Here is a 21,413-nt window from a genome sequence, read left to right as displayed (position 1 = left end):
AATTACTTTTGAACTTGTGAAACGTTTCGTTTTGTTTCAGAGGTTTCGGCATTAATCTCAATTCTGGTTCAATATCGGTAGATTAAAAAAAAAAGATGCCCAAAAAGACTAAAAAAATATTCAGAATATTTCATGGCTCCTGAAACCTTTTTTATTGCACATGCACATGAAACTCAATCAGTAGCTCAACTCACCCATACATTAAGCCATAAGAACAATTTATACCTCATATACTGGCATTGGAAGCGACATCAAAGTTAGAACTTTACGAGCGTTGTAGTAGTCCCGAGCGAGCGTCGACACATATCAGTTGGTTAAGACAACCATAAAAATTCGGCGACTATAAAGAAGGCAGGTGTACATAAACTGAACAACTCACACACCTTTCTCGGTTGTTGCAATTGAAAATGCGATTGATTGACAAATATCCAGGAACTAAGACGCAAAAGAAAGCAAATCACAAATTGACAGTGGAGGACTGAAGCACAAAGCAGCAGCGCAAAAACAATAAAAGCTGTCTAGCTTGAAGTAGTAATGCATTGGAAATTGCGAAAGACTAGCGGAGGAGACGACTGAACTGCATGAGGAATTTTACAATCCACAATTTCGAAGGATTTAGGCGACAAAAAGGTACGAGTGAAGTAGAAAAATAAAATAAAATATGGAAATAAAATAAAAATAAAAAATATCAGAATGAGAAGAAAACATAGCAAAAATGCGCAAAGGATTTCGGAAAAGAAATCAGTCAGTTGCAATGAAGCTGCTTTAATGCAACTTCCTGGCGGGCAACTGCAGTAGCTTGTCACAAAGCTCGTAAGGTATGGCTTCAAAGGAGTTGCTGAGAGTGTCTCCACTAAGGTAGTTGTGCAAAGAACTACCTCACTGGCACACATATACTGCCTGCCAATGTCTTTCGTGGCATAACTCTTACTTTACGCCACCACTAACTACTACACACGTCTTACTGGCATTTGTCTTGCGTTATTTTTGTCACATGCGGCGCACTTTTTATTTCTTTTACAGGTGCATTTACAGACTGCAAACGCCCACAAGCTTTTGGAAAGCGCAGTAAAAGAGAAAGAGAAAAAGAAAAAAAAATAGAAATACCAAAAAAAATCCCAAAAAAATGTGGAAAAGGCTGCACAAACAAGTGCAAAAAATTGCACTTTCCAGCAATTTCACTTTTGGGGTTTCACAATGTGAAATTTACCTTTACCGCAATCGACTTTGCTCTACAGGCAGCAAAGCAAGCCATACGAAGGAAGCTGTAGAAACATATATATAAGGAAATCATTGCATACTTACAGGCTGTATGCGGTTCAAATGATTGTAATGCCACACAGCATGCACTAACACACATAGAAAACAGCATTTCTTATATGCAAACTGATTGTGCGTATGTGATTTTAGTGTCAGCTTCGAGACTCACCTATACCACTACTTCCTCACTTTGCACTGTACACTAGCTGCTCGTTTGCCTTCCGTTTGCATTACTATTTCTTCCATATTACACTGATTTGTTGTCAACTTATGTTGTTGCTGCTGTTGCTTGTAGCCAACAATGGCTAAGGTGAGTGAGTGTTTGTGTGTGTGTGGTGTACTGATTTGGTTGCTATTTGCATACATTCAGGCGCACCGCAGGCAATATTACACGCAACTGACACACGATACACCAGCTACATATATGACATATGCATTATATTGCCATTGTAGTAGTATTAACATTGTTGTTGCTGTTGTTGGCCTGGTGTATAGAGCACAAATTTGCGGTTGATTCTTTACAGGTTTCATTTTGCGTCCCTCTATTTGCTTGCGCAATTTGTAAACTCGTATGCGGTGTACGGAAAAAGGAAACTAGCTGAATTAGAGAACAGTTGGTGGGAATTTGTTTGAATGATAGAATGATAGAAAGCAATGAAAAGTGCATAGCAAATAGCAAAAATACAAAAAAAAAGGAAGTTGAGAGGCAATATATGCATATATTTAGTATAACTGTATTTTAGATACATATGAAGAATTTATTTGAATTTAATGTGAATTAAATTTAGGATAATTGAGAAGTAAGCTATATTTACATTGATTCTGTAGCAAGTTATTTGTACTAAGCAAGAAACAAGTAGTTTCGGAAATTTTATAAACAGGTGGAGAATTAGAGGTGCAACAAAGCTGTATGGAACGAAATAGAACTCTATGAACTATCTAATCGCTTGGAAATAGACAATATTCAGATGTTTAAGATGTTAAGCCTAGTGTGTACGCTGAAAAAGAGGGACCCAGAAAATATACTAAAGAAAAAAAAACAAAGCACAACCTTACGAGTATTGTAATACATTTTCAAAACTGCTTCAGAAATTCCAGTGACACCGAATAAGATATTTATGCACCAAAAGACCGTGTGGTGTCTCACATCAGTAAGGAACAATAGGAAGTCCTCGTTTGCCGGAAAGGAGCCCTTCTAGGAATATGTACATAGAAGTACACATATTTCCATATCTTGAACTTGAACAAGAGCAAAAAAAAAAAAATAAATAAAAAGATAAAAGTGAAGTTCCAGAAATTTCATCTTCAATATTCAAAATTTTCATCATTATTGTATTGAATGGCAAGCTATTTTCATTCCTGAAATCGATAAAAATTTCTAAAGAGTTTCACTTTTCGTGGAATCCTTAGAAGCAAATAAATGCGCCTATAAGTATGCAAATATGTTTATACAGCAAGCATTTGCAAAATAAAATGTTAGTTTACCTTTGAGGCACACTTTTGAGAACCACCTCCACCTACAACATTGTTTGTTGAATTTGTTACAAATGTCAACACATACTTGCAGGCGCCAGAGGCTGCCATAGTAAACGACTATGTATAAAACAGTTATAACCGTGTGTTGTCTTACATGCAGCATGAAATTCTACACTTTTTCACAACTCTTTTGGCAACCGCATGTGCCTGCGCCTAAAAGTAGCTTAGCTTTTCTGTTGTCAGTAATCGTCATGGGGCTGACGCGTCGCACCACTACCATTTCGTTTATTCTTTTGCGCAGAAAGAAATTTGTTGTAATTCATACGGGGTACTTTTGCTAAGTAACCCGAAGAATCTGTATGTAATTGTTGCTCGGATTGGAGTTTTGTTGTTGCTTCAATTATACTTTCTATTGATTTGATGTTATATCTATTGTTATGTGGTTATAATTAGTGGTTAATTTTAAGGATAACGATTAAGGATAAGGATTAAGAATTTAAGCATATGTAAGTTCGTGCGCCTAAAAGTGTGCTATGTTTTTTTTAAATATCTGAAAAATAACCAGAACTATTGAATGTCTTACATTTTGGCACAGTTCTTACTTGTATTTTATCATTATTATACATTTGAGGCTCTCTTTATTCCGGTATCATCACTTTTTATACCACTGCAACCTGCTTTGTCAACCCCTAACTCTCCCTGATGCATAATTTCAACTTTATTTCAAGCGACAGCCAGTAAACGACTGTACACAAAGTATTAAAAGTAATATCATGCTTTAGAGCATCTGCATTTATTTGAAATTAAACTGAAATTGTCGACACGTCTGAAGTGCACTTGAAATTGTCATAAACTGTTTCCCACATTTATTTGTTTTAGTGTAATTGTTGACATTTGTTAACATTTTCAACATTTTTGTATTATTACTAAACACAATGGCATATTATATTGCACTCATATTGGCACTCAGCAGCAAATAAATGTTAGCACAACAGCCACTTGATGTTATATTAAAATTTTATTGTGTTGAAAATGACACCACTTCTCATGAAGTGGCTGAAATAACGCAAAACAAATAGCGCAAACAAAATATTAATATTTAGTTTGAAAATGTTATGGATATTGATATGGATAAAAGTTTTGGGTGGTTATTAGTTAGTTTTAGGAGAGCTAAAGGTTGTGCGCCAAAAAGTAGGCACTATTGTAATGTTTTCGCACGGACCTATGAGAAAATAGAAGGAAAAATATAAATGAAAAAATGGGAACCAGCAACACTTACATGAAGCTATTATAAAAAAACAAGGTCTACTTCTAGGCGCTTTAATTTTAATTGTTAAATTATTTTAAAAGAGTTGATTATTTTAGGGAAACAGCGCGATTCCAGACAATGTTTTGGACAATCGAAGATATATTTAACTGAATGGGAGCCACAACACACTAAATGAACTATATAATAATGAAACGAAGTATATCTTTAGGCACCATAATATTAAATCCTAAAAGATCCGTTTTACACAATATTTACACCTTAACTATTCTCCTGACAACTTTCCAACCTCAAATACCTTACTTTTCATGCCTTAAACTAGTAAAAGTAATTGCAATCTACAATAATACAGCGTTTATTAAGAGACTGCCATGACATAACGACAGTTTGTCGGTCTAATTAGCAATTCTGTTATCTAAAAACATAAAATACGTCTATGCTGCGCCTAAAAGCAGGCTAATTTACAGGCTCGGCTATGGCTATTTACGCAAAGTAGTATAAAAAAGCACACTAAAGTAAATATAGTTGAGACTTCAAAAAATAATTTATAAATATGCAAGAGACCGAAAACAGAAAAGTGCGACCAGCAAAAAAATAAAGCAGGTTAAGTAAGAGTGCGAGAGAATGCGACCCTCGCGAGCGATACAAGTCATCACTGGCAAATATTTTATGTTATTTTTATATTTTGGTGAGTAAATAAAAACAAATAAAAAAACGTAATAAAAATATGCGCCACTAGCGTTCACGCCGAAATTTGCCTGCAAACGCCCGAAAATATATACTTCAATATACAAACATTAAAACGACACCGTTAAACGACTTAGTTTATGGCAAGGACGTTGCAGTCAGTTTTTTTTTCATGCTGTTCGGGTAGGTCCGTTACGTTTATGTTGCCTTTGATTTTGTTTTTGTTTGCCTGTTTGCGCTTTTGCTAATGCTTAAAAGGTGTTTGGAAATTAGAAATGTAAACAAGCAGGTAGGGCATAAAAACAGGCGCAGCCCGGAGAAAAACGAAAGGCCATGCACGACAAACTAAAGTTTAGTTTTTATGAGCTTTTTCGCATTTTCATGCGCTCAATGTGTAGCTCCTCTCTCTTCTGTAGTACTCAAAGGTGCTCTCTTTTCTCTCGTTAATATTTGTAGGCCTATACTGTTGTCTGGATGCCATACAGTTCGCAACGGCAGCACAATGTAAATAAATTATGTTTAATGCGCCTAAAAGTATACCTCTACAGAGAAGTTCAACGGCTTTCATGCCTTTTATATTATGAGCAGAAATTTTTGTAAAAGTTCATTATATTTTCAGTATGCAGTAACTTTTTATGCACTGTTTTGCTGCTTTGCTTTAATTTCTGGTAGTATATTATTTTGTAAAATGAAAAGTTTTTGAGTAAAATGAAAGGTTCGGAAATTAAAGTATACATTTAGGCGCAGTGTAAATTATCTTTAAAAGGTGGGCAAATATGTATTAGATTGCTACAGCTGTAGCTTTTGTGGCATTATGCAAAATACTGAGTTTGAATTTCATATGTTGCCTACTTTTAGGTGCTTGTGTAGAATTAATGATTGTATTATTCAAATTTCTAGCAACTTAAACGATTTTTTTCAAGTTAAATTTGCAGTTAAAATTAGAAACTTAATTATTTAAATTTTTAGAAACTTCTAAAAATAGATCATTTTTTTTAACAAAACTCCCCTTATTCGAAAAAAATCCCAAAAATCTGATGACAATTTCCAGAACTCATTAAATGGTTTGCTTATCTGCTTAAACACATAACAATAAAATAAGTTTACAATTACTTATAAATTTCACGTAGCATACTTTTAGGTGAAAAAACAGAAATTTCTATAAAATAGCATATACACACATACTTCTCTCCGATTAACTTAACTGAAACGAGCTTATATGTTATACACAAAGAATGTCTACAACACATGTGCGCACATATGGGCGCAATGCGAATTTCATAACATGCTTTTAGGCGATTAAAAATTATGTGCACTCACAAGTCTATGTGAAATAATGCAGAGAGATGAAAATTTGATAATACCTTAACGCACGCAATATAATATTACGGTGTTGCCACTTCAGCAAATGTGTGAATACACAACCGAACACATATCTAAATATATACTTTTAGGCGCGTAACTGTGTGTGCGCGCTTATAAAAGGATTTTAAAACGGCATGTGCACTCACGCTTATTGTGAAGCTGCGTGTAAGCCAAAGGCAAACCACAAACATGACAACTTTCTCACGCGCTGTTCCACACTTCACCCATCTTCCTGGCCTTATGTTTATATCACATACATATGTGTAGTATGTCTGCCGGCTAGTCAGTCAAAGCGTCATTCAAAAAGTCAGCCACAGTCGGCAGCAAGCAAGCTTTCAGCAGTTGATTTAATATGATAACGAAATATGGTTTATGTATTTATTTATCTATCTCAATGGTTATGTTGTGCAATATTTCAGCTGTTTGAAATCTCAAAGCTTTCAAGTTATTTGTTTTAGCTAAAGAAAACTTTATTGCTATGGCTTTATGCTGAAGAAATTTTGAGATGTTGGCGCTTTTAATAAATATTTCATACATTTTTTTGTAATATTTTTTTTTTTTATTTTTTTAATGTTTATACAAGCAAACCAAGCAGGAATGTGGTAGGAGTATAACAACTCACACCACCAATATTAGCTTTCACGCACACTAAAGCACTAAGCAAGCTACTTCTATAATATTTTCTTATATTTTTTTCTTTATTTTTGCTGTAAATAAATATTAAATTGATGAAATTTCGAACTAGCAGCACTCAGTGCAAGTTTATGTGCGTCAAGAAAATATGATCAAAGTTTAGCTGCTGTTTCTATGAAAGCACCAACTCAGACAGCATTGGTCAATACGATACAAAAATAGCATCAAAGTCAAAGCGTAATAATAACAAATTTCAGTTCAGATAAACGCAAAGTATGCTATCTTTCTACGTATTGGCAGCAAAATTGTTAGAATACTGCTGTGTAGCATGCTTTAAGGCGCTACTATTTCTACTAGCGCAGACTTAAGGCAAAGCAAAGTGTATGGATTATGGTGCCGAAAAATAACATTAAATATGTAGTAGCAGCACAAAGCGTGGAGGTAGAAGCACAAAAATAAACTTAAAGGAGAAATAGTGAAATATAGAGATAGCTACTCATATTAAACTAAATGAAAATTTAAGAAATTTATAACCAGAATTTCAGTACACCAAAAATATAATACTGATAAGAATTATATGTTTTTTAAGTCGTAGAGGTATTAGATACGCAGGAGAAACTTGACAGTAAAAATACATATTTATTAAAATAAGAATATTTTGAAGTCATTTCAAAGTTTCCATCAGTGAATAACTGAGTTCCATATAAAGTTTGTGGATGTTGAGGTTAAAACAGAATTATGTCATAATCTAATCTGTGGGTATCTACATGTATTTCTCAAGTTCAGTACATTAATTTCTCATAAATTTGTATGTAATCTATTTAAACATTAAAAAAGTAAGCCACAAAAGGTTCATTTTTAATCTTACGACCACAGCGCCACCTGCTTTTCGATTTTCATTTGGCAAAAAATTATTAATTTATTTTTTAAGAAGACAAATATGAATTACTATATATCGAAGAATTTCATAATTACCATTTTTACATTTTATGAATCAGGCATAATCAGAAGAACTCAAAACTTTAATTTTTTTTAACTGAAAAGTAGACCTATATAGACATAGTATTGCCGAATCGAATACAATTTTGAGGTTCGAGTATTTAGGGTCATAATAAAGTTATTTTTACGGAGATTGCCTTTTCACACAGCCAAATTAATTGATCAATTAAAATTTTGATTGGGAAACCGATTTTTGCCCTTCACACTGCCGGCTACTCGATCACTGATCAGCTGTTATACATTTCTGTTTTTGCTTATCATAAGAAGAGTTTTATCAGCAGATTGCTATTTTTGAGTAGCGACATCTACCGTCGTGAACAACAACTCGCAGACAAAGAACAGAAAGTTGCATTTCATTTTCAAGTCCATTAAAATTCTGTTAAAAGTTAATTTGAGAGGTATATAAAATGGTTTTTGATTTCGAAATGTTTTATAATTGGATGTCGCTTCTGTCGGTGTACCAAATCTGCAATTCAATTATATATTTATTCCAATAATTTTATTAAGAGTGTCTCTTTTCATACTTTATTTAATATCTTAATAGCTTCAAATGCTATGCAGAACGTATGACGGTATTTTCAGACCTAATGTAGACTTTAAACTGAACCTCCTTCGAATCAGTTCTGGTAAGATGTCATGATTAATGTTTTTCAGAGCTAAAGACTTTAATTAAATATATCTTACGGACGTGAAACCTGATGAGACACCACTTCTGACGACAAGCTATCAAAAATATTTAAGTACCTTTGAGTCAGAGCTATTATTAATGACCTTTCATTAAATCCAATAATCCTGGATGGACGTAAATTACATTTCTTCTATTTTCATTTGGAACTCGAAGAGAAACAGCGACCGGAAAGCCTAGATTTTCATATATTTATTACGAGAATTTGAAATTTTCAAAAAGGAATGCTTAATAGATTTGCAGCCGTCTTCCAAAATGTTTTCTTCTACGAGAAAACCTAGAACATTGATTTGATGAAGACGCAATAAAAATCTTAGATCAACAGGGTTGGAATAATTCGATAGATGTCTCTTCAACGTAAGCTAAAATCTGTAATTAGTTTAAATAATAAATAAAAAATTCTTAGCAGAGACTTCTTCATTCAAATAGACTTTGAAATTTTTGATATATCAAAAAAACTCAAAAACCGCAAGCTATTGCGCTGTATATAAAAACTATTTAAATTCTCTAAATTCCACGTGTCCAAAAACTCTCGAGATTAAACCAAAGCTACTAAAAATACCAGCTCAGCCAGGACTAAATAATATCTCTTATTAAAAAAAATTTGCCACCACTACAGCCTGACCGCCAAGTGAATGAAATATACCTATTAACTTACTTAATTCCCCATGCCAGCTCAGTCAACTTAACTAGCTCTAAGCGATAAATATTTAATGAATAAAAACCTAATACATGATACCTGGGCCATATGTGTAAAGGCAAGTGAGAGTGAGGGTGTTTGCTGCCAGGACATTTGTGGTTAGGTGTGAAGCTGATATGGGTATTTAAGTACGAAAAGAAAGAGTTAAAGTTGGCAGTTATACTAAGCTGAGAATTTATGAATGTATATATGTGTATATTCAAGCGATGTGTATATATATTTATATAAATAGGTATGTATGCAAGTAAAGTGGTATGTGTAGCATTACGCATCAAACTTATGCCGTTTTTTTAATTTAAAATATGCTGGCAAAATTTTAGCGCCACTTTCTGGCAATAACACTGAACACATATGCATATTTGTATTTATAGTATATACAAACACACAAACCATTTACAGTGGTTTGAGCAGCAATGTGCTCAACTTACCAGCGGCAAAAGTGTGAAAAGGTTTACCGGAATGCGGAAATATTTTGATTATACCCACAACTCCGGGTAAGGTAGCAGTAAGATGGCAAGCAAAAGCGGAGTGTGGGCAGGAAGTAGAATCAGTTGTGTCTACCGGATAAACGGTAGTGTCTATTTTACAAAGCTACAACTACAACTTATGAATAGACAACCTGTCCATCAGACGACAGCCCAGAGCCAGCCAACAGTCGGTGAACCGTCTTCAATGTGTACATTTTTTGGCCACAAAGCAAGTGGCGCACTCACCCTCATCTTCATGTGGAACCTGCCTTCTACAAGCTGGCGGCTTTCATAGCTTACAGCGCAATCGACTTGTTGTCCTTTTGGGTTGTAGATTTTCGTTTTGGTTGTGGCTTGGAGGTTTCGTTGGACTTTTTTTGGACATGCAGTAGCTCACGACAGTAGACAGGTGAAATGTGTGTTCGTGAGGCGTATAGACACACTCCAGCATACATGCACACATACATATATGTAGAGTATATTTGTGGCAGCCGTATGCTACTCTAGCTTACAATCGTAATAAGTAGATTTCACTTTGCTATCTATTTGTATGTATAGTTTTGTATTTTTGTAGATTTGTAACTGACAGCAGGCTATTGAATTATTTATTTATGCAGGTCACAGCATTAAAAAGGTTGATGCGCTTAAGTGGCATAGTAATGCCGGTAAAATTATAAACGACATTTACATAGTATCATACATACAAGCACATGAACGTACATAACTAGTTCGACAAGTTGAGCTGAATAGTTGATAAATATTTTTGAGCAAAAAAAAAATATTTTTTGTAATTATAAATATAAAATGTATGGTATTTGCTTTTTTTGCTGTGTATATTAACAGCCAATATACGAAGGATATAGTCAAATCAGCATTAAGGACACTAACTTATCCCACAGAACACAATTTAATAAATAAATCTTAAAACAGACTTTTTCACTTTGATTCATTCTAAAAGTAAAATTTCTGTTTTCCTTTAAAAAAAATTGTATTATTTGACTGAATGCCGAATAGGTACGCGAATGAATTAGAATATTCCAACATTTTCCTAACTCGAATTAAAACCATAAAAAATAGCAATAAATTTAAAATTGTAGCAAAAAATATATGATATGAAAGCTTTCAATAACTCGAAAATCTCGAAATTTAATTCGATCTAAATTTATTATTTGAAAGATTCAGATAAGACAGTTTCTATATCATAAAGCATTAATGCAATTAAGTCTTAATTCGAATAAATATTATAAGAAACCCAAACAAATTGCTAAATTACGTCTGAACTCTAATGGAAATCTTTTGGGAGCATAAAAAATTTTAAAACTCAATGAACTCAATTTAACAATTGTAATTGAGCTCAATTGATTATTTAATTAATTGATTAATTAATTGTTTATTTTAATTTAATTATTTAAGTAAGTATCTGTTTGAATGAAACAAGTAAAATTACACTCAATTAACATTTGCGATTTAATATCTTAATTTAGTTCAATTTAAGATGGAGGTATTTGCAATTTATACATTATAATTCATTGATTTATTTTTTTTAATTAAATGTGTCTAAACTTTAATTAGTGTCAATTAATTTAGTTTAAAAAGTTTATTTATTGAGGGAAAGGTGTTTTAGGCATTCACTAAATTAATTCAATTATCTTTCAACAATCATCAACTAACTACATTAATAAATAATTTAAACACTGAACTGGTAATTAACTAATTTAAAAAGTACAAAACACAAACAAGAAAATGTGACTTAGGTACTTAAGGTATTACATATTTCTCAATTAAATTTTTGCAATATGTTAACTCCATTAATTGATTACAGTATTCACAATAATTTTTAATTTGTCTTTGCATTTAATTAATCTTATTTTAGCTTTAATTTTTTTTCAGATTTAATTAATTTAATTTTTTAAGTATTTTAATTTAGTTCAAACTGGTTTGTACAATAATTAATTGGAATAAATTTAAAGACAATTGAAGTAAGCGTACTTTAAGCTTAATTCAATCTATATTTGTCGAATTAACGTTCCGAACGCAGCACTTTATTCAAATGGCAAATGGCAGTAGCAATACGAAGGAAAGAAATCGTTAATTGACTCACTTAAAAGTCTGTCTGAAACGCATATAGTATCTTCTTTGAAACAATAAATTAATTTAGTATAATAAAGTAAAGTTCCAAAATTTGTCATATAAAAAAAAATTATTAAATTTATTTATTTTTATTTAAATTTATTACAATTTATTTGAAATTTTCAAGTCTTCCAGTTTTAAGTCATTGATGTTGGTATTTTTAAACTAAATATATTTTTAGATAGAGATTAACTCTTACAACTTATAGTTAATTGAGTATAAGCTATTTTCACTACTTTATTTAAATATGACATAATTAATTCACTTCCAATTAGATTATTTCAAACCACTCATTTGAATAATAGTTATTTAGTTGAGTAATATATTTCAGTTGCCAAAGGGTTTCTGATTTGATGAACTAATTTATTATTAATGATTCCAGTAATTGTTTCATTTCACTCTATTTTCATAAAAATGAACTCTGAAACGCGCTTCAAATCAATTGATAAACTTTAATTTTATCAAATGAAGAGATAGTCGATATAGATTCAGCTAAAGTCCAGCTTTTATTTCACAAATAATTTTTGAGAAATTCCTAAAAACGCGCAAAAAACCACAGACTATTTTCCATACGAGGCTTTAAGTAAGTGTTCGAAATATTTAAAATTTAAATTTACCGTTTAAATTAATTTGTTGCTTTGATGGTTAAGAAGTTGTTGTGATGATCTGTCAACTAAAACTTCTTTTGAGTAAATAAATGCATCCGATTGTAGGTTTTCGAGGTTGTGCGATTTATATATTTAGTATTTTTGTTTTATTTTGGAGATTAAATTTCACTTTTTCGATTTATTTGACAAGTCGAATTTTTCTTTCAACAAGAATTTTCACTTTCGAGTGATAATACATTTCTAAAATCATTTTTTTTTTTATCACACGGATATTTTTTTTTTATTGTTGATATCCTATTTTGCCTCAAACTTCGCGCGACAATACGAAATCTGAATTGAATAAATATATAAGATAACTGTAAACTTGGTGCAGCTAAAACGAGTATTAGAACCGCGACGAAAATACTCCAAACAAAAACCGCGGCTTAATGAGCCAGGAATTTCGACGACGTTCAACGGCATAGCAGATTGCGAGCTTCAATTCCACTATATAATTTCGCTCGATTAAAATTATTAAAACAAAAACAAACAAAAAAATACTAAAACACACGCGATTTTAGCAGCCCCACTCGCTCGTTGTAATGCGCTTTAAGGGCACGGGGGACCGTCAACCGAGGGCTAACTACATGTATAGTGTAGGTCAGGAAGAATTTCGTGCGAGTGCACGAAGTGGCAAATTATATTCGTGTAATAATATATATTTTTTAATAATTTGCACAATTGCAAACTACACTTGATTGACGCACACTTGCATTTCATTAGAATGGACACAAAAGCACTTTGAATTTTTTTATTTATTTTTGGTAATTTTCTCACAATTTCTTTCGAAGGTATGTATTTTGCTGCTTTGATATGTGCTGCCTTTTTCACTAAAAAAAAACAGAAGCGTACGACGTGCGCGTATCGTTAACTCGCGTTATTATCCTTTACATCCTGGCCAAACCCGAAATGCTACTAAACGTGTCCCAAAAAACCAACACGATGCCTAACGGCGGCTAACGGCATTGCTTGACACCGTACGATGGCACGAGCATGCTTCGTGTCTTCGTTACTCAATACGAAGTGTGACGTCGTTAACTGTAAGGTACTCACGAGTAAGCGACTAGTGTTGAAATTTGTATTGTGAAGGCATGTCAGAGAGTGTTCGTATGTGTTGAGCGGCTAGTTGAGAGCTAGTGAGTGCAAATTGTGGTGAAAGGATGTGTGTTGAGTTTTGTAATTCAGCATGAGTATGAGTAATCATTAGTGTGTTGTAGTTTAAATAAAGAGAAGTGTTTAAGAGCGTTGTGTAGTGTGGTGAAAGCTTTAGCGGTGGAATTCTGTATTTGTGGTGAAATGTGGTGGTGTTAAATGATTTGAAAATTGCAAAACCGTTGCTTTTAAATAATATAAAATAAGCTATCGCTACTTAAGATAAACTACTGAAAAAAGTATCTTTAATTTCCATAGTCTATGTCAAGCGAATTTCACAATATTTTTAAAAAAGTTTTTATCTGGTCGAAACATTTTGCTCAGCACAAAATAATATATTTTTAGTTTAGATTTCTGTCTATACTCGAATCGTAAACACAACGCCATTATTTTTAATCTCATTGAAGCTTATATTTTTTGTATTAGAATTCGATTAAGCAATCACTTGGTAATACTACTGTATACTATCGATGAATGAGCAAACCTTAGATAACAAATATTTCATTAATTTGTATTGGCATTACAATCACAATGTATTATATAGAGTTTTATAGAAAGAATACTCACGCATATTATTCGGAAAAAATACCGCCTTTGTTGTTGCTCTCAATAGATTTGGAACCAATAATTCATAAAGTCAATCTGAAATGAGAGAAGAAGAAATTTTTAAGAATCTACACAAGAATGGAAAGCTTTTTCTTGCTGTAAAATATATTATAATGAAAGGATTCAATAAATAGTAGATGATTTATCTTGAGCTTAATATTGGTATGGTAGAAATCCAACTAAAAGAATCTCACTAAATATTTTGGGGGATAACTTCGTTAAAGGGATAATAATTTTTTATAGTTAGTAAGGTCAATCCAATACACAGACGAGTGTTGGACAGTGTTATTTTTAATTCTGAAAATCGGTAAAACAAATGTTGATTGCTAAAGTACAACGGTAAATATTTTACGGGGAAATTATGATGGAAAGAAAATATGAAATCTGTATATTAATTCGAAGAAGGTAGATATAATATTTCACAGAGTAAACATTAAAAAAAAAAATCTCTTGAGAAGAAGGATTATGTAGCTTGACACCTCAAAGCAAGCATGTTCCGCATATCTGTCAACTTGACCTTTGGTCAAAAACATCAGAAATTATTGATAAACAATTTACAAACGATACACTAGATGGCATTATGAGCGGAATTTAGGAATTCTCATATTTATTCTACGATTACGTTAAGAATTTTTAGTACGAAAACCTTTGTTGGGTCTGCAAGAATGCTTTTGAAACTAAAATTGAAAAAGGTTGAATTTATTTATAAAAATCAGAAGTTTAATTTAAATATTACTCCGAAGCGAGTAGTCCGATGGTCTTCTATTTCAGAACCACAATTTAAGTATAACGAAGAAAAAATTATCAGCGAGTGAAAGTCGACTCAAGTTTGGGGACTGTATAAGGACTGACCTTTCCATTGACCCAGCCAGAGATCTCTACAATTTTTGAGGAAGATATTATTAGCTAGCTAGTTTTCACTTAGGAAAAAATTAGAAAATTTAATATGTTTTATGAAAAAGTCATATTAAACTAATTTATGTCTCGATGGCTTGACCACTTAATAAAATTGAATTGAATTAACTTCTATCTACAATCTCTGATCTAAAATCTATACACCCTAATCAAACAAGTTAGGTTTATTCAATAATAAGCTACTTGCATCATCTGTTTCCCTTCACAATAATTCCTTAAACCCACTTTCTCATATCAGCAAATTAAAATGAAATAAAACAGAGCTCATTAACCAATTGAGTGTCTTTCATATACTGTGAAAGCAATTTAATCATGTGTTAATGACTATATTTTTGACATTAAAAAGAGCTGACTTGTTTGCAGCACAAAAGCACCATTTTACTGCCACATTGTAAATTCGAAATCGAATTTTCATTTTAAGCCGTTGTAAATGCTTTACCTAAAGTGCAATTAAAACCGCATTTATAACCCTCAACCAACCGCCGACACTCAACATAAGGCATGATACCCATACATACATACGTAGCAATATACAAGTGAGGACACCCGCATATATGTACAAGTAGCCCAAGTAAGCTGTGGCACACTCGACATTTGAGAGTGCTCCAACGGTATTATACGCTTTATTTAAAGCCGCTGCAAATTCACCACAGAGTACGATTACAGTTATTTCCGTTTGCGGCCGAGAGGCATTTGTATGATTATCAACGAAGTGACTGACGACTAATGGAATTTCGAGTAGGAAGTTCATCATAATGGTTAGTTAGCGACAGGAACAACAAAAACAAAACGACAACAGGTGAGTTTTTGGTAAAATCTGAGAGAGAGAGAGGGAGAGAGAGAGCAGTTAAGTGAGAGAGCGAGTGTATAAATCTAACTCAACACCGGGAGAAATTATAAATTGTGAAAGGTTTGAAGTCTTATTCGAAAGAGTTATCCTTTTAAGGTGACTTAGGGTGAATTTTGAAACTCAACACAGTATTAAAAAGCTGGAAAATCTGAAATTGGTTAGGCGAATGTTTAATATTCAACATGACCATTGTTGCAGAAACCTCTAATCCATTCCATTTTTACTCACTTGAAATATTTTTACACTTCTAAAGCGATTGTAGAGTAATTCACCACACTGAAAGACTAGCATAAAATGCAAGGTATTTATATTTCGCCGTAGTAGTCATAATTTTAAGAAAGACAGAAACATTAGCAAATAAGTAAAAAAAATATATTTCACCTTAGCTGTGGTGAAATTAAGAATATATAATTAATGTGTATTTTGGATATTAATAATTAATTTTTTTATCGACATAGTGTGTGCAGCAACTTGAACAAGGCGCTGATAACAGTTAATTTTACTGCGAATTAACATTTTCACCTCAGTCGTGGTAAAAATGGAAATGGTCTGAAGTTGAAAACCATCATGTAGCTCATGCATAATTATTGTACAAACATGCTCTTATGAGCCAAATGTAAGTTGAGTAAAAATTCACCACACTTGACATATTCACCACAGTAAGTATTGAACTGAAATTGAAATTCGAAATCTCTCTAGAGCTATGTTGAAATTTTAACCAAAATTCACCACAGATAGAGCACGCTGAATATCCCTAATGAAACCCAACAATTTACACTCTCAATACAACCAACTCGCTCTCGCAACCCAATTCACCACTGTATGTACTTAGAGCACTTCGGTTACGAAACCAGCCAGCCACTAATGAACGCTTCAACGATGCCAAGTAGCATTGACTTTGACCGTGTTCGGTGTGTCGCCGCCAACAAATTCAAATTCAGTTTCAACTCGTACAGCAACGAGTGCGGAACGAAGTGGCCGAGGCGACCGAGTGTGTGCCTCATAGCCGAGTGCAAAGAACTCGGTTGTGATTCGGATTTGTGTGTGAGTGTTCGTCGTTTGTGCAACTACGAAGCGATGTAGCATAATTTTTGGCGCGCTACATACGTCAAAGCGCATATAAAAACAAGCAAACGAACGAAATATACTTTCGAGGCGGTAGACAGAAATATACTAAGTATCAAATGACAAGTTGTGTATGTGTGTTTGTTAAGGAGTTTTTTCCTTTTGCCCGCTGCATGATGAGTTGGACCTTTTCGCCGTCATTGGTCGTCACCACGGTCGCCGCCGCCGCCGCCGTCGACAGTGGAAATGCGCGTGTGCTTCGCTTGTTGACACTGACATGCAGTGACAGTTAACATTTGTTTGAAAGGCAGCAAAACGGAAAGAAACACAAACAACAGCAAGTGACACAACACAAAGGCACTTGAAACAAATGTTGCAACAACAAAAACAATACAACAACACACACTCAACACCTCGAGGCATTTGAACAATTGTACTAGGCGTGTGTGTCAGTGTGGGTGTGTGCGTCGCATGTGTAAATTGTTGTTGCATATGTTTAGGTGCATAGCCCCGTGAGACGTTTAACATAATGCGTACGTGTTAGCACCAGTCTGCTGCTCGCCTCTACAAGCTAGCTGACTCAGCAAGTGTTTTTATTTGTGCATACATATATAAGTAAAAATGTGAGCAGCACAAAATAATTATAAAAAAATACAAAAACAATGCATAGTGACATTTTCAAGTGTGTTGACCAGCGGCAATTGACAAAGGCAACAGTGGTGTCAGCTATTTGTTGACCAGCTACCATTACATACAGAACTGGCAGTGTCGTTTTGAATGCGTTCGAGGCGTTGGGTTTCACCTTTATTGTGCTGTCATAACATACTTTCAGGCGTTTGAGGTGATTCGGTGTAATACAACTGCAGCAGGTGAGTGTCACAATATTAAAATGAAGTAATTATTATTTTTTGTAGTTTTTTTATGGTGCTCTTGTTGGTTGGGTGAGGGCTGTGTTGAATTTGCAGACAAATTTGCACACAGCGACTGAAGGTGGTTTATAGTCTCAAAAGCGTGCTTTAAATATTATTTTTTTTGTATTTAATTTGGAGTTTCGTTGGATGTGTATAACCTTGATGATGTTTTTCAACTTGTTAAGGCTTTATTGAAGGCGTAGCATACATTTTAGTACAATAAATAGATGAGTATGGATAAAGAACAAAAAATAATAGTAACAGAATATATATTATAACATTGAAACTAATTATAGAAGAAGAAGAAGTATCCTAACGCAAGAAGAAGAAGAATTGTATATTTAAACAAGAAATAATTGAAATAACTTTTATTTTTAATTTCTTTATCTGAATAATCTAATTAATATTTATTTATAAAATTTCTGCTAAAAAATAATAAATCTTTTCCTGCATTAAATTAACTTAATTTATTAGCAAATTAATATTAAAAATCCAGTATATTTGACCGCTTCGGCTACGCACGGCCTTAAACAAACATTTCAAAAGTTATAAGTTTTTACACACTCTCCTATATAACGGGTGATTTTTTTGAGGTTAGGATTTTCATGCATTAGTATTTGACAGATCACGTGGGATTTCAGACATGGTGTCAAAGAGAAAGATGCTCAGTATGCTTTGACATTTCATCATGAATAGACTTACTAACGAGCAACGCTTGCAAATCATTGAATTTTATTACCAAAATCAGTGTTCGGTTCGAAATGTGTTTATCGACAAATTTTGTTCAGCGATGAGGCTCATTTCTGGTTGAATGGCTACGTAAATAAGCAAAATTGCCGCATTTGGGGTGAAGAGCAACCAGAAGCCGTTCAAGAACTGCCCATGCATCCCGAAAAATGCACTGTTTGGTGTGGTTTGTACGCTGGTGGAATCATTGGACCGTATTTTTTCAAAGATGCTGTTGGACGCAACGTTACGGTGAATGGCGATCGCTATCGTTCGATGCTAACAAACTTTTTGTTGCCAAAAATGGAAGAACTGAACTTGGTTGACATGTGGTTTCAACAAGATGGCGCTACATGCCACACAGCTCGCGATTCTATGGCCATTTTGAGGGAAAACTTCGGAGAACAATTCATCTCAAGAAATGGACCCGTAAGTTGGCCACCAAGATCATGCGATTTAACGCCTTTAGACTATTTTTTGTGGGGCTACGTCAAGTCTAAAGTCTACAGAAATAAGCCAGCAACTATTCCAGCTTTGGAAGACAACATTTCCGAAGAAATTCGGGCTATTCCGGCCGAAATGCTCGAAAAAGTTGCCCAAAATTGGACTTTCCGAATGGACCACCTAAGACGCAGCCGCGGTCAACATTTAAATGAAATTATCTTCAAAAAGTAAATGTCATGAACCAATCTAACGTTTCAAATAAAGAAAAATTTTATGCGTTTTTTTTTTTAAAAAAGTTATCAAGCTCTTAAAAAATCATTTCTTGCGTGGGTTCATTTTAAAAAAGTAAAATGATGAAAATTCGAACATGAAATTATATTTTATTTGCAATGAGCTAAAACTTGATTACGAACTCTAGTCTTTGGTGTCTTTCTCTCTGAATATGAAGGAGTTCGACGCCTTAGCGCGACCTTGTATATTTCTAATTTTTTGTTTTTTAGGCCCCTGCACACGCTCCGTACTCGATTCTCAAGCTCGTACTTGGGAGGTTTTGAAACTCTGTACAGCAAGCAGCGGCGAGCGCTCGTTATTCGACTCTCTGGCACGCGATTGCGATGCGAAGAGCATGACTTGAAAGACGATTTTCAGTTTCAGATTAAGATTCTCCATCACGGAGTCTTTTTGATACTCTCACCTGGGAACTATTTCAAGAAAGTTGAGATTTTATCCATAAATATAGCTAAAGTTACTCGAAGTGAATGTAGCTTTCAAATGGTGAACGAATTTTTGAAATCGGCAAAGTAGTTTTTGAGTTTATTCATTACAAAAATACATACAAATCTTTCCTCTTTATAATAGTAATATAGGCATATTCTTAAAAGACTATTTAAAACAGGCGGACCTATAGTTTTCACATAAAGGCGAAAAAATATGATATATATTTGGGGATTACCTTGAAGGCAGGTTAAAAAAATTACCCAATAAATAGACCCTAAGCCGTAAGCCCTTCTCTCTTTTTATAAAAGTGTTCTTTCTCACCACAGTTATATATGTATTACAGGAACGTTCCAAATTAATGGGCAACTCATACATCCTGATAACTTTCGCTTTGTTCACTTTCCAACAACTTATTTACCAACTTAAAAATATATTTCTGTGTGCATAACCATAGGTATAAAACACTGTATAATTGTCATATATCTATAAATTCCTACAGAAACCACCCCACTTTTAAGAAAAGTTTGATTCATAGGAAAATTTCAAAGTTGGAATGGATACCAGGGAACTAGTTCTGGTACAAAATCATAGCTCTCCCACTTGATAGCTATGTATCCGGTTCTTGGAATAGTAGTGGAGACTGATTTATAAAAATAATACATTTGTTACGTTGTAAAGAGTAAATTCTTTAATAAGTTTAATAACTAGCACCGAACTGGGTACTAAAAACCTTTTCGCACGACTTTTGGTAGATTAAAGCGCTAATTTAAAACGATTTACCATACAAAATAAAAATCCAATTTTAAGATTAGTTTTTAAAAGAATTATAATCGAGTTGAAAATGCAATGCGTTGTTATTCACGCTGTAAATTTTGCGGTGTTTTTAAAAAGAATAGCCGTATACTACTGAACGGTAAATGTCACTGCTGGAAATAAATGATCAAAATAGCAATCAGCTGATGAAACTTATCAAGTTCTTATGAAAAACAAAAACAAAAATGTATAACAGCTGATCGATTATCGAGTAGCCGGCAGTGCGAAGGGCAAAAACTGGTATATCATTAACATTTTAATTGATCAATTAGATAATTGCAGATATACATATTATGTTCAAACTATACTACAAGCAATTAAATTTCAATCTCACATCTTTTCAAAACGGTTGAATGATACTGTTCCATAAAATAGATCTAGTGCTTTACACAGAATAAAAAATAATTAAATAAAGATTAAAAATCAATTGATAATTTGAACTATCTAATCCATATTTTCCATGAACTTTCAACGAACCATATATAAACTTGTTGAAGACCACCAAAGTATGACCACTTCCGATCTCGAAAATGTTGGCAAATAAAGAAAACGAATTGTTCAGCAACTGTACAGTCACTCGAGTCAACTCGAGAAGAAATAAGACGCCGATGTAGAGGACGATTAGATGCAATCCTTTACAATCCCAAATCTATTTATATTAGTAGAAAATGCTAAAATACTTATAAATGAGTTCTAACTTTTCTTCAACGGAAATAGTTTGGAATACAATTTTTCGACATTTTCGAATGTAGTCATAAATTATATGGTATAAAAAATATATATAGAATACTAGCAGACCCGGCCACACGTTGTTGTGGCTAAGGTATACATTAAATTAAATTGGTCCAATCTTGGCTTTGGCGACGATATTGATTACGCAGCATGATGACAACTCACA

At 33.4% G+C, this 21,413-nt stretch overlaps 1 protein-coding gene across 7 annotated transcripts in view; it reads right to left on the bottom strand.

Annotated features, from left to right (window-relative positions):
• The window catches only part of Lar_1 (tyrosine-protein phosphatase Lar), a 643,385-nt gene that overhangs the window by 441,334 nt on the left and 180,638 nt on the right, over positions 1-21,413 (bottom strand). For all 7 annotated transcript variants that reach the window (XM_011178395.3, XM_011178396.3, XM_011178397.3 and 4 more), the window contains one exon: positions 14,036-14,110. The gene's annotated coding sequence lies outside the window, so the exon portion shown is untranslated. The remainder of the gene's footprint in view (positions 1-14,035; positions 14,111-21,413) is intronic.

This window comes from Zeugodacus cucurbitae, chromosome 3 (assembly GCF_028554725.1).
Source record: "Zeugodacus cucurbitae isolate PBARC_wt_2022May chromosome 3, idZeuCucr1.2, whole genome shotgun sequence".
NCBI classification, from domain to species: domain Eukaryota; kingdom Metazoa; phylum Arthropoda; class Insecta; order Diptera; family Tephritidae; genus Zeugodacus; species Zeugodacus cucurbitae.
Note: the sequence above shows the minus strand (reverse complement) of the source record. Positions and strands in the feature narration are given on the sequence as shown.